Genomic DNA, 15,339 nt, shown 5'->3' with positions numbered 1-15,339 from the left:
TCTGTTGTACCTGGCAGATTCTCAGTGGCTACTTCCCAAATGAATGGCAAAAACATCTAGTAAGTTTTTTGCAGTCTTCTGTTCTTCTACCAACCCACTGGTATCTCCCTGCTCTCTGAAAGTTAAAGGTACCAGAGACAGTCTCACCAGTATAGCTGGAGACCTTAGAGTTGAGCAAAAGGGTTCATTTTTTTTTTCAAACTGCAACTTTTCTTGTTCAGTCCTCATTTTTCTTTGGACTTTGAACTCTCAGAAAAGCCAACAGGTCCCCAGTTTGGATCCTTTTCTCCAAACAGTGCATTCTTTTCCCATGAACCATCCTTGTCTCTGCTTTACTCTGTTTGTTGATCTAGTTAAACTTATCTGGAATACTTTTCATCCAATTTGGGGAAAGGAACTTATCCTTGCCTTAGCTCATGGGTTAGAAGGAAATTGTTACTCCCTTTGTGGCATCCCCCTCACCACCCACTTCCATTCCACTGGAGAAAAATCTTGCTAATCAGCTTGTCAGAATTGAATTCTGATAGACTTTGGGCTTTAATAGCACTCAGTGCTTAGGCATGCTCTACAACCTTGCCTTCCTTGTACTTCCTTTCTCTAGGGATTGGACAAAGTAGGCAGGGCCTGTCTCAGCGGGCCTCACCATCTCAATTCTGTCTACCTGCATGCAGCATGGGAGAGCTAATGGACCACTCATTCACAGGTATGTAGCTACTTGGAGAGAGGGTACAGAATTCAAGAGAGAAGGTATAGAAAATAAGAAGGTTCACTTTGGCCTCCTATGCTAATTCAGTTTCTGTGATCTAGCTTTCACTTGAGTTTTCTATTGTTGAACTGGATCTTTCTCTGGCTAAGGAAATCAGAGCTTTGTTTGCTATTTGCCATCATTTCTTTTCAATATGTTCTTTTAGCAGAGAACCCCTGAAATAAGACCAAAGCCACATGCATAACCAGTCCCTAATACCATTCTTCATCCAGACCAACCTACTTTACAAAACTATAATTTTTTTTTCCCTTCTTATTCTAAAACTGGAACTCTTATCATATTAAGAGATGCCCTGATTAGAACAGGCTACATTCACTCCATCTATGAGGGAGAGATTCCTGCCCTAGTTTATGGGGATGGCCAAACACATGACTTTCAATACTGTGAAGAAGAAATTGGCAGCACTTTATTAGTCACATATTCATAGCAGAGGGGATGAGCATACTACACACAAGGCCACATGAGGGTTACCCTTGACAACGAATGAACAGCCAGAGTCTGTGGAAAACAGGCTTTGTAGTATCAAGATGGTTTGAACCCTGGTTTCCATCAGAGGATGTGACTAGCTTGTTTGAATGATTCTGCAGGTTGGCAGGGAACTGAAACCTGCTACTCAGTGATAAGGAGGAAGCACATCTAAGTCCCTTGAAAAGGAGGTCTCTTTGGTTAGGGGACTTTTCTCATGGGAGCAGAGTTGGAGGGGAGGAGAATTTGTATTTAAGCCATTTGAAGCCCAGATGTCAAGGTAACACATAATACTGGGCTTTAATTTTAGGATTTTTACTACACTGTTTATACTACCATAACATCAGTTGTTTTATTACCTTAGAATTTCACATTAGACATGTTAATAATGTCTTACTTTCCTGTCAAATTGTGGACTACTTAGGGATAGAGAGCATCTAAGTCCTCCACTTTAAAAACAATGTACATTATGATTTGAAAAAACATGATTAGCATTAAAATGATCTGTTATATCTCAAACCAAAACTTTCTAATTTAATCATATGAATAGTATTTAATATACCCAAGATTTGTCTTTGCACATGGTTAATTAGTAGTGATATTTTAGTACTAAAGGATGCACTAAGTAGAATTCAATTTGTATTAGTAAAGTCTGAACTGTTGACTGGCAATGACGCCCATGTATTCCCATACAGCTGAATTAAACCTCTGTGATGCGACGGGTACTGACAGCTCTAAACATTTAGAGTTACCCAGGTTTGCTGACATTTGAAAATAGCTAATTTTCCCCCCACTCTGTTTTCAAACAGCTGTTGAAACAATAAAATGAATGGGATTGGCATTCTTTCTAAAATCAGAGTTAAGCTACAGCCTAGATACCAGAATGCTGATGTCTCAAATGTATTATTCACACTACATATTGTAAGCACTAATGGGGCCCATTAAGAGAATTCTTACTGTTGCTAATTCAAGCAAATTGATATGGGGGAGGGCTGATAAGGAGGTCATAGACAAATAGGAAGAATTTATAATAAATCCTCCCAGTTTTCTAAAAATATGATGTTAATCCTTTTTTTTTTCATTTCAATTTAGGTCCATTAGATTATTTTACTTTTTACTTTATTAGAATATTTGTTAAATTGTCTGCAACCACAAATATAAAGTTCTTTTCCTTTTAAAATTGTAATATACAATAGACAAATGAGTGAAAGTTTTAACATTTAACTTATTTTTACCCTTTCAGAGTAATTCATTATATCTCTGAGATGGAATGTCTTTTCTTACATTTCTTACAAATAATCCTACCTAAATCCATTGCAGTATGAAATATTGGTATAGAGAAACTACTGATTTTACTACATGAAAAATAAACTGATTTACTTAAATTAAAATGAAGTTTCCATTGCAAAACTTTTTTCAAGTACTTTGAAGTATTTATTGTTTTAGTTCAGTTTCTATATTATAAGAATTTAATTCAAAAATAGTTTCTATGAAATAAACTACTTCTTTCAAATTGATACTAGGAAATATATATTTTATCAAAAATTTTGACTTTATAAAAGGAATACATGCTTATTGTAGAAAATTTGGTAAACATTGTTATAAATAAAGCAAAATTTTATCAGCTAGACCACTGCTCAATTTCAATGAATTTTTCTCTATTTTTCTTCCATCAATCTATAACAGTTTTGGCCAATGTGCTATCTACCAACCACATGTAACTATTTAAATTTAAATGAATTAAAATAAATTAAACTAAAAATTTAGTTTAATGGTTATTTTAATAGCCACATGTAACTAATGATAATGTTAGCCCAAATATAAAACATTTTTATCATCACAGAAAGTTCTATTGATAGAGCTGTTAGAGGTATATGTATTTCATATGTGTAAATCCATATGAAACTTAATTGTGTTTATATATGTACCATATATGTATATTAAATTCAGTTTTCTGAAAATGTCTTCATTCTTTATTCTTTAGCATTTTAAAAAGATCTAGTTGATAGTTACTCTTTGTTAGGTCTTGACATAATTGTACTGTTTTGGGGCTTCCACTGTTGCTGTTGAGCAATCAGCTATAAAACTAATAGCTGTTTGGATTTCTATCTTTTCTCTCTGGCTGCTTTTAAATATCTTCTCTTTGCTATTTAAGCTTTATGATAACTTTACACCATGTTTATGTGTGAATTTTTAAAATGTTATTCTTCATGGAGTATGCTATGCATTCTGTGTAAAGTCGTGTTTTTGGTTTTTCTTCATCAATTTTGCAAAATTATCTGTTAACTATCACCATGATTACTACTGCTTTCTTTCTTCAACTCTTTTCTTCCCGAGAATGTGGTGACATTTTAAAGATTTTGCATTCTATCTACTGTGTTTCTAATGTCTTTCGTATTTTCAATGTCTTTCACTATTTCAGCAATTTTTTTCAATTTTCAGTATTTCAGCAATTTTCTCAAACTTACTTGCAGCTCATTAATGTTCTCTTCAGCCCTATCAGCCGTATCTAATCTGCTGTTTAATAAAAGGTATACATTTGTAACTTAAGCAATTATGTTTTTTTGTTTTTAAAAGTTTTATTGCAGGCTGGGGTTGTGGCTCAGTGGTAGAACGATTGCCTAGCACGTATGAGGCACTGGGTTCGATCCTCAGCACAACATAAAAATAAAAAAATAATGGTTATTGTGTCCATCTACAACTAAAACAAATATAAAAAAAATTTTATTGGGTCTTTTTTAAATCCTGCCTATCCACGTTGTAAAAAATTCAGCATTACTGAGATCTAATTTGTATACAATAAAATGTACCTATTTTATGATTATAATTTAATGAATTTTGACAGATATACATACCACTTCTGTAATTTTCCACTCAATCAAGATACAGGACAGAGAATTCTGCCTTTTATTCTTTAAGGTTTGAAAGCTTTTTAAAAGATTGTTAAATTTAGGTTGGGGTTGTAACTCAGTGGTAGAGTACTCGCCTAGCATGTGCAAGGCACTGGGTTGGATCCTTGGCAATGCATTAAAAAAATAAATAAATAAAATAAAGGGATAGTGTCCATCTACAACTAAAAATTTTTTTGAAGAAATTGATAAATTTACATTGTGCAAATTTAACTTGTCGAAATCTATCTTCAAATTATTTTATACTACTTGATGCAAAATGCTAAACCTTCACAGAATACGTTCCTCCCTCCTGTCTTTACATATTATTGTCATACCCGTTGTTTCTATATATAGACCCAGCAGTTCATATTGCTGTTATTTTTGTTGTGAGTAGTGCACAGTCTTTAAATTTTTTTCTTTAATGAGAAAAATGTCTTATTAATTTACTCCCATATTTACCACTTCTAGCATTCTTTATTCCTTTATATAGATCTGAATTTTCATCTGGTATCATTTTCCTTCTGCTGGAAGAACCTGGTATTTCTTGTAGTTCAGATCCATCGATGATAAATTTTTCAGATTTGGTTTTTCTTAAAAAGCTGAAGTTTTTTTTCTTCCTTCTTGTCTTCATTTTTTGAATCTCACTGGATCTAGAATTCTAAGTTGACACATTTTTTTCTTCCCCCCCCCCAAATTTTAATACTCAATGTTCTAAAAGTTTAAGGTTTTAGAATTTAAATTCTTTTTTCTTTAAGGATTGCTGTACTTTGTTTTGGCCAGCAAATAAGTTACTTGCTGATGGGTTTGATCCCTCTGAGTGCTATTTTTAAGCTTTCCTGGTGTGGACCTAGAATAATCAATGAGAACTATCTGCTCTGGCTTGAACTTCTTTTTAGCCCTGTTAAGATTTTCTTTTCTTAATACACCTTTATACCACAATTTATCAAATCTCTGTTTGTGTATAAGGTATGTTGACACCAAATCCACATCTTCATACTTAGAGGTGTATTAAGAATTGCAACGCAAAAAAAAAAAAAAGAATGTAATGCACTCCTCTATTGTGATGTATGTAAGAAATAATAAAAAAATTTAAAAAATAGATTTTCTTTTTACAATTCTCTAAGATGTTTTGCACAACTTTGTGACATTTCGCTCTACATATGCATGGCTTAGAAACCAGGAAAACCTGGAGGGAATATCTGTGCCCATATCTGAATTTTTTTTTCCTATGTACTTTGTTTCTTTCCAGAACTCTGTCCTGCAATTGCCAGCTGCTTTAACCTCCCTAAACTCCATTCTCTTTCTCTTCCCTTTAGTGGGACCTCCAGGAGCCATCAGTTCTCTCTTTCTGCTCCTACAGTCTGGAAATTGCCTCTAGGCAGAAAACTGGGGCAACCAAGGGCTCTTTTGCTTCCCTTTCCCTCAGGGATCATAGTCCTGTAATGCTGTGCCCAGTTTCTGAAAACAATTGTTCCATATATTTTGTCCTGCATTCCATTGTTTACCATGGGAAGTTAAGTCAAGGGTTTGTTATCATGGATATAGTGGAAGTTTTTGTTTTCTTTTTGTCACTTTATTTATTTTATGTCTCTTGTAATCTTTACATGCTTGGCTTGTGTGAAGAATTATAGAGGAATTTTAGCCATTTTTTATTTATTATCATGAATATATGAACTGACTTCTGTCATCTTAGCTCAAGCCCGTGGAGGAATATGGTGTTTCTTTTCTTATATTTAATTCAACACACATACTGCTGAGCACTGTGGCCATGCACGGTTTTGAGTGTCACACACATCAGGGGACACACATAAATTCGTGCTCCACTGCAACTTGTATTGGGGTGAAAAGCAATAAAATAAATAAATGAAATGTAGGTGACCATTAGTTAGATGATGGTAAATACCAGAGAGAAAGTAAAGAAATAGATAGGGGGGTTGAGGAGTGAGTGAATGTGTGACAATTTAAAGTCATCAGGGTAGGGCTCATTGATAAAGTGACATGCATCCCTAGGTCAGATGAAAGTGGAGATACCTGTGGATATCCAGGAGAAGAGCACTCAGGTGAGAGACAATAGAAAAGTGGAAAGGAGGGGCAGCACATGCCTGGGATATTCGAGGTAAAAGAGGGGTTCCAGATGACAGGAGCAGCTTGAACAGGGGGACAGACGTAGGGAGAGAGATTTAAGAGGAAAGGGAGGCCTCATCAGCCTTTGCAATGGTTTTGGCATTTACTGAGAGTGAGAAAGATGGTAATGAGGAGGTTTTAAACGGAGGCATGGCATGGCATGATTTAATCGTGTTTTTTTTAACAGTGTCACTCAATGCAGTGTAAAGAACAGACTGAAGAAGGGCAAAGGCAGAGGCGGAGAGTCCTGGCAGGAAGCTATATAATGATGGGAGTGTCTGGGGTCAGGGCTGACACCTTAGCAGTAGAAGTGGTTGGATTCAAGCACATTTTACTTTTTTTTTTTTCCCTTTATTCTGTGTAGCATTAGGGATCGATCCCAGGAGCATTCTGCCTCTGAGTGACATCCCCAGCCCTTTAAAAAATATATATTTATTTTGAGACAGGGTCTCCTTAAATTGCCAGACTGCCCTTGAACTTGTGATTTTCTTGCCTGAACCTCCAGATTAGCTAGGATTACAGGTGTGTGCCACTGTGCCCCAAAAACTTACTATTAAAAATATAAAAGAATAAGGAATAGCCTACTGTACCTTGATGTACTCCCTTTAATAGCTGTATACTCATATTCAATCTTGTTTCATCTGCTTCCTGTTTATCCTCTTACTCCTTCCCCTTGCTCTCCTCCATAACTGCCCCCCACTTATTTATTTTAAAAATATTTCTACACTTTTTATTTTATTCATTTTTTTTTTAAGTGGTGCTGAGGATCGAACCCAGTGCCTCACACGTGCTAAGCAAGCGCTCTACCACTGAGCCACAACCCCAGGCCTCCCCTCCCCTGCTGGGAGCCATTAGCCAAGTAGGTATGACAATTTCCTTGCCAGCGTACCCCATGTTGCTGACATGTTGCAGCGACATTGAATGTAGGTGACCTTGCTCAAGGACCAAGGCAGATTAGGGTGTTCCCGGTTTTAAGATAATCGTATTTAGGGCGTTCCCAGTTTAGGTTCCAGGTTTAAGGTTTAAGATTATTCCTCCTGGGAATAGGGCGTATCCTGCTGCCTGAGTTCCCCTTGAGTTCTCACGTGATTCAGACAGTATATTTTGGAGATAGAAGCCCAGAGAACGTGGAGTTGGGCAGAGAACGTGGATTTGGGCAGAGAACGTGGATTTCCCCAGAACGTGTTTGTAGACGGCTGGTGTGAGTTCGGGAATAAAGAGTTGCTGTTTGAATCTACAAGCTGTGTGGTGGCTCGTGATTGTGTGCCCAGCCAGACTGCGGCATTTGGCGGCTCGTACGGGGAACTTCTGAAGCTTAGAGGTAAGTGAAATTTCTCACCCTTGAGGAAGAGAGAAAGAATGGGTGAACATTTCAAAAAACAATGTGTTATCGTTTTGATTTATTTTGTTTTTATTTCAAGTTGCCTGTTCCTAGAACTTTCTCAGGCAAACTGGGGGAAATGGTTGACTCAAGGTTTGAAGTTGTTCGCCTCCGAGGAAGAAAAATTGTTAGAGGAAAGAGGCACCCCAGTAAGACCAAGAGCAGTTAGGACATATGTTGATACAATACAAAAATGTAGCCCATGGCTTTTTAAAGACGAGTTATTAAGTATATCAATGGGACCATCATGGTATCCTGTAGAAGGAGTTTTCTTCAAGAAAGAGATGGCTAGTTCTGTTTACTACACTTGTCTAAGATCTTGGTTTTTACAGATATCTGATTAATTTACAATGCTAAAGTGTTAAAATATCAACCACTAAATATGAAATCAAGTACTCTTTACTTATTAAGTTCCATAAGGTAATATATTTAAACATTATGTGTGTTTTCATAAATTGGTAAATGGAAAAATGTTTAATATTGCTTTGTGTCTGTGTCTTTGCTAAAACAAGTTTACTAAGTGTTAAGATTCTATCATGTGTAATTTATATACAAAGAGTAGAAAAATTTTCAGTTGGGTTTCAATTATAGTATAGTATCATAAAAAACATGAAAGTCTTTCATCTTATTAAAGTGGAGTAATTTGTCTAAATCAGAAATTTTATAAGAGTTGTTTCAAAATGTGAATTTATAAAAAGGGTTAACGGTTAAAAAAGAGAAAAAGATTCAAGATATGGAAATATATTTTAATATAAAAGGTTAAAGGAAAAAGAAATGTTTCTAGATGAGTGATAATCTGTGTGGTAAAGTAAAAAGTTGTAAAATGCCATTTAAAAAGATTTTGAGGAAATAGACTTACTTTAAAAGCTTGAGAAAGGAAAAAAGAAGAAAAAGGTATTTGTACATGGCAGATTGAGACAAAGCTTCTCAATGGAGTTTAAAAAAAAAAAGCCTTTGGTTGAAGGGCAGCCATGTAAACTAACATTAAAGAGATTTAAACAGAATCTAAGCCTCGTTTAAAAGAGTGAAGTTGTAGGTGGTGAAAAAGTACATTTAAAAGTACAGTATAGATGATAATTGGAAGGCTTTAAAAGGTTAAATTGAAGGTGGTTAAAATGCCTTCATGATGGAGGAAAGAAGCTTAGTTAATCTTAAAGGCATTGCTTAAAAAAAATGAGAAAATAATAGGATAAAATATACTTAGATAAAGAAGATTAAAAATTTAAAGTGAAAAACTTTAAAGACAGAAGTACAGGAAGGTAAAAAAAAGAAGATGTAGAAAGAAGATTAAAAATTTAAAGTGAAAAACTTTAAAGACAGAAGTATAGAAAGTTAAAAAGAAAAAAGATAAAGAAGATGTAAAAAGATGTAGGAAGACAAAAATTTTAAACCCACAAAATAGGAAGAAAAAAAAAAAAACTAGGAAAAACTAAGCAACTAAGGGTAAAAATACAAACCTTAGGAAAAAAAAAAACTAGAAGATAGAAATAAGATAGAAAATGTCAAGTAAGGTATTACACAGATAGAAAATGCAAAAAGCTAAGACAACTATTAGATACAGACATACTTATTAAAGCAAAAAGAGGGAATTGGAAAGGGGTATATATCCCCCATAGATAAACTTAAAATAACCCTTTTTACTCTAAACTTTTAAAATTTGGATTCATCAGGACTTAGTGCTGCGGAAAGACATGTGTATCCAAAAAATGTACATAAGCCTAAGGTACTTTGGAAAGATATTCTAACAGGACAATGGAAAGGTCCTGACCCAGTGATTGTCTGGAGTCGGGGTTTTGTTTGTGTTTTTCCACAGGGAGAACAGCAGCCGATTTGGATTCCAGAGAGGTTAACTAAAACAATTTCTACAGATCGAAAAGAAGATGATTTGACTCAAATCCATAACAGCTGATATCCAGAGCTCCAGCTTGGCCATTCTTACATCTGCAACAGTGATTAACCAGTGATATAATTTTTATTTCCTTGCCAGCGCACCCCATGTTAATTGTGGTAGTGCTGGCATATCTTTGTTGATGGTGTCACCAGTGATGCAATTTTTCCCAAGGAGCCGTCAATTGGCTTGGTGTCGTGGCATTTCTGTATCCTCCTCCCTTCTGCTAGTGATGGTCTAAAATTTGGGGGCCAATGGCTTATGCTGGACCGGTAGTCAGTGACGGGTATGATCCAATTACAGTGGTATCAACCTAAGACAGGAGGCTGACGCCTAAAGGTCAGTTTTCCGATGACGGGTAAGAACCATATGTTGAATTGGACAACCTACCAGGCACGGTCCTTAAGCCACATTAACCTCACTCCCCCACTGGCACCAAGGCCAAATTTGGGGGCCAACAGAGGTGAGGCAAAGAACCTCACCCCCCCACTGGTGCATAGACCTATCCACAAGTATGGCTGTATGCTGGACCGGTAGTCAGTGACGGGTATGATTCAATTGCAGTGGTATCAACCTAAGACAGGAGGCTGACGCCTAAAGGTCAGTTTTCCGATGACGGGTAAGAACCATATGTTGAATTGGACAACCTACCAGGCACGGTCCTTAAGCCACATTGCTTGTTGTTTAATTAATCAGAAGGGGGGAGATGCTGGGAGCCATTAGCCAAGTAGGTATGACAATTTCCTTGCCAGCGTACCCCATGTTGCTGACATGTTGCAGCGACATTGAATGTAGGTGACCTTGCTCAAGGACCAAGGCAGATTAGGGTGTTCCCGGTTTTAAGATAATCGTATTTAGGGCGTTCCCAGTTTAGGTTCCAGGTTTAAGGTTTAAGATTATTCCTCCTGGGAATAGGGCGTATCCTGCTGCCTGAGTTCCCCTTGAGTTCTCACGTGATTCAGACAGTATATTTTGGAGATAGAAGCCCAGAGAACGTGGAGTTGGGCAGAGAACGTGGATTTGGGCAGAGAACGTGGATTTCCCCAGAACGTGATTGTAGACGGCTGGTGTGAGTTCGGGAATAAAGAGTTGCTGTTTGAATCTACAAGCTGTGTGGTGGCTCGTGATTGTGTGCCCAGCCAGACATTGGCACTCCCCCATTTATTTTTAAGCAAATTCTAGACCTTTGAAATAGAGACAACAGGGAGACATGAATGCAGGAGAAAGTCTAAGATGACTTCAAGGCTTTTGCACCAAACAACTCAAAAGGTAGTGCTGCCACCAACTGAGGTGGAAGAGTTGGTGAGAAGAGCCATCAGTTAAGGTGGGGAAGTCTAAGAGGAAAAAGTTTGGAATGAAGGGGGCCTAGTTTGGGACATTGAAGTTTGAGATGCCTACTAGATGTTTAATTGTAAATGTCGAGTTGGCTTTTGGTTATGTGAATCTGGATTGAGAAAATAACTCCGGGTGGGAGATGGACATTTTGGAGTTGTCAATATATACATGATATTTAAAATTGCAGGCTGGACATTATTAACAAAGAGAAAAAAGATGTCCCGGGCCTGAGCTCTGGAGCCCTCCAATATTCAGAGGTTAGAGAGAGGAGGAGGAATCACCAGAGAAGACTAAATAAATAGATGTGAATACAAAGTAATCCAGGAAGTATGATATCCAGGAAGCCAAGTGAAAAAGTGCCTCTGTGTTTAAATAAGAGAAAGACCGAAAATTGACTGGTTGGGTTAGCAACAATGAGATGTAATCATTAGCCATAGTAAGAGGAATGCTGTAGACTGGGGATAGGGGCGATGGCATGATGCAGACAGGTTCAAGAAGCATGGGGGGGCACAGCAAATATAGATGGCTGCTGCAAAAATTTATGTGTAAAAGGGAGAGAGATGAATCCAAGGCTGGTGAGGCTAAGTGGGGGAGAAATCATAGTATGTTTGTAGACTGAAAGGAAAGATTCACTCAAAAGAAACTAAAATTGATGCTGGCGGAGTGATGGGGGAGAAAGGTGGGAGTGGAGTCCTTGAGGGTGGGGGATCCGGGCATTGCCTTTACGGGGATCAGAAATAGTCCAGCTATGGTAATAGGCAGGAAGCTAGAGCAAGCATTTGGGCACAGATAGAGGTGGGTGGGTAGAGGCAAGGTAGGAGCTGTGGAAGTTCTGATGGAAAGTGGAAAGAGAGTTATGGTGAGAGTCAGAAAGAGGAATAAGAAGTGAGGTCCAGAAGGTGGGGACACAAAATAGTTGCTGGGATCAATTGGGTTCTGTATGGGCCTCTTTCCAGTCAGTTTTGCTTATAGACCTCTATGCTGTATAATTTATACCATCTACTTTATAGCTATCTGTTTCAACTCAAATTTTCTATTGTAACTGATTTTCCCTTCTGTTTCAATTATCCTGACTTTTCCCCATGAATCACTGTTATTGATGTACTGGTGGATTATACATATGCTCTCTTTTCTTCCCATGAACCATTTTCTCTCATTTTCATTTCCTTGTTTTCTCTTCAACTCTCAGTCGAAGAGAACCTTTCAGGTTTATTCTCTACATTAGTGTTTCCTACGCCTGCCGGATTGTCAAACCTTCCTGGAAATTTTTTGAATGTGCAGCTTAAAAACAAAAACCATGGTAGATCCTGATTCATTAGGTCTTGGGTGGGGTCTAATGAGGAGTCTATTTAAAACATCCCTCTTGGGGGACTGGGGTTGTGGCTCAGCGATAGAGCACTTGCCTGGCATGTGTGAGGCCCTAGGTTTGATCCTCAGTACCACATATCAATAAACAAATAAAGTGAAAAATCCATTGGCAACTAAAAATATTTTTTTTAAAAATCCCTCAGGTAATACTGATAAACAGCTGGGTTTGGCAGCCACAGTTCTATGTCAGTAATGCAATTTTCTGGTTACTAATTCCAGAACGGATTGTAATTCTGTTCCTTTTTGGGTTTCCCACAGTTTGTTCATATAGATACCACATTTCAAAAACAGTAGTACACAGTATGCCAATTTTCTAGTTAGGCATTGCAGGCATGTTCTTTTTTTTTATTTTATTTTTTTAAATTTTTTATTGTTGGCTGTTCAAAACATTACATAGTTCTTGATATATCATATTTCACACTTTGATTCAAGTGGGTTATGAGCTCCCATTTTTACCCCATATACAGATTGCAGAATCACATCAGTTACACATCCATTGATTTACATATTGCCATACTCGTGTCTGTTGTGTTCTGCTGCCTTTCCTATCCTCTACTATCCCCCCTCCCCTCCCCTCCCCTCCCCTCCCCTCTTCTCTCTCTGCCCCCTCTACTGACATTCATTTGTCCCCCTTGTATTATTTTTCCCCTTCCCCTCACTTCCTCTTGTATGTACTTTTGTATAACTCTGAGGGTCTCCTTCCATTTCCATGCAATTTCCCTTCTCTCTCCCTTTCCCTCCCACCTCTCATCCCTGTTTAATGTTAATCTTCTTCTCATGCTCTTCGACCCTACTCTGTTCTTAGTTACTCTCCTTATATCAAAGAAGACATTTGGCATTTGTTTTTTAGGGATTGGCTAGCTTCACTTAGCATAATCTGCTCTAATGGCAGGCATGTTCTTAATTCAGATCAATCTGCACTAAATATATTTTAAGTGTGTGTGTTGTGTGTGTGTGTTTTCCTGCTCTTCAGATGTAATCTTTACCTCTCAGCTAATTTTTCTTAATCTATATGCTGTAGTTTAATCTGCACAGGTTCTCTGCCAAGCCTCCTGCTTCCCTTCCTCAAAGGTCAATTTTCATTGTATGTTATTGAGGACATCAGCAGATGTTTCCTGAAATTTTATTTTCTTCCTATAAAAAATAATTTTTAGAAGTATGTACTTCCTTGGTTCTAAAGTATAATGCACGCTTTACCTTGAGCTGCAGTGCTTTCTGTGAATTGTAAGGCTTGTTTTTGTTTCCTGTATATTCATTTTTTTAAAAAAAGGAATGTTTGTTTAAATACTGGTATTTGCCAACAGTCAAGTATATTTCTCTCAAGTCTAAAGCCTGAGAATGGCTGATCTACCCTAAGCCAGTGTTTTGTCATGAAATTTCTAGGAGCATTACATTTTTTTAAAATTATGAAATATATATATATAAAATATGTAACTTTTCTTGTAGAGCTTAAATAATTGTAAAGTGAACAATTATGAAGCTACCTGCTCATAAATAAACATAAGATCACCAGCTGGTAAGGAAACCTTCATTGTGCCTGTCTTGGACCGCAGGTCATTTCCTGTCACTTGGATGTGACCGCTGACCTTGTTTTGTAACAATCACTGCCTTGCTCGTGTTTATAGTCTCGCTATTGCTGCTGGCCTCCCTCAACACAATTTCTACTATGCTCTGCCACTGAGGCTCTTTCCTTGCCTCTGCTCCCAAGCTTTAAGTACAGGGACTACCCACTAGGCCACTGCCTGTGTCCTCTTCCTTGTGTGTGGTGACTTGGCAGTTATCCTAGTCAATGGAGAAAGAGTGGTAGCTGGGATCAGGGAAGAGAAAGAAAAGTTGATTCTTCTTTTGTTCCCTCAGAAAATTGTTCCTGAGCGCAGAAAGATTCCCATTCCATTTTTTTTTTTTTCTGATTGGTGTAGGTACTACATCTCAAAAATAATAGTACACGGTATCTGCTCACTTCATGCCAACTTCCTGGGTGGGCCTTGCAAGCATGTTCTTAATCCAGATTAATCTGAACTAAATTTGGTGGAAATTCTGCTTTGACATTTGTAAATGCCAAATACTATGATCCTTGATTTTTAGAATTGTTTTTAAATAGAAACTCAATTTCCAAAACAATCTCTTGCATCTTCTGTTTCTCTATATGTCTTCTAATATTTGTTAAAAAAAAAAAAAATGAGAGAGAGAAAGAGGGAGAGAAGCCATATTAGAGGATTTTATCAGCTGCTACTTGCCCAGCAGCAAATGGAAAAGGAAAGAAAAATGTAGTTTGAGGATAAAGAAGTATCTTGGCTGGGCTTGGTGGCAGATGCCTGTAATCCCAGCGGCTAGGGTTGGGGTGCTGAGGAAGGAGGATCTCGAGTTCAAAGCCAGCCTCAGCAAAAGTGAGATGCTAAACCAGTGAGTCCCTGTCTCTAAATACAATACAAAATAGGGCTCAGTGGTTGAGTTCAATCCCTAGTACTTGGACATTCAACAAAAAAATGTACATTTACATTTCCAAGAGAGGAGAGAGCATAAGTCATGTTTTCTAGTAAGGGAAAAAATTACCCACTTGCTTTAGAAAAACCCAATAATCTAAAAGGAAAAAAACCTGATAATAAGATCGTTGTAATTAGCATTTCGAAATAAATGTGAATGTCTTATGATATTATAGTAAAATAAACATTGGAGTTTTATCAGTTTAATTTAGCTTTTCTATTTTATTTCCTCTACATTTGGTCCACACTTATATTAGTGTGTTAACTGAAAGCCTAAACTTAAAAAAAAATACATTAACTAGTCTTTTTAATTCTAAATTAATTTTTTATTAGACTTCAGTTTTATACAAAACCATGAACCATATAAATAAATAAAATAAAGGTCCATTAACAACTAAAAATATTTTTTAAATAAAGAAAAAAAGAAAAGGAAAATTATCTCTTAAATATGATCTTATTTTTAAAATTTTTTAAAAAATATATTTATTTTTTAGTTGTAGTTGAACACAATACCTTTATTTCACTTATTTATTTTTATGTGGTGCTGAGGATGGAACCCAGTGCCTCACACATGCCAGGTGAGCGCGCTACCACTTGAGCCACATCCCCAGCCCCTATTTTTAAAAATTTTTAAAAAT

Source organism: Marmota flaviventris, chromosome 14 (genome assembly GCF_047511675.1).
Source record: "Marmota flaviventris isolate mMarFla1 chromosome 14, mMarFla1.hap1, whole genome shotgun sequence".
Taxonomy (NCBI): Eukaryota; Metazoa; Chordata; class Mammalia; order Rodentia; family Sciuridae; genus Marmota; species Marmota flaviventris.
Note: the sequence above shows the minus strand (reverse complement) of the source record.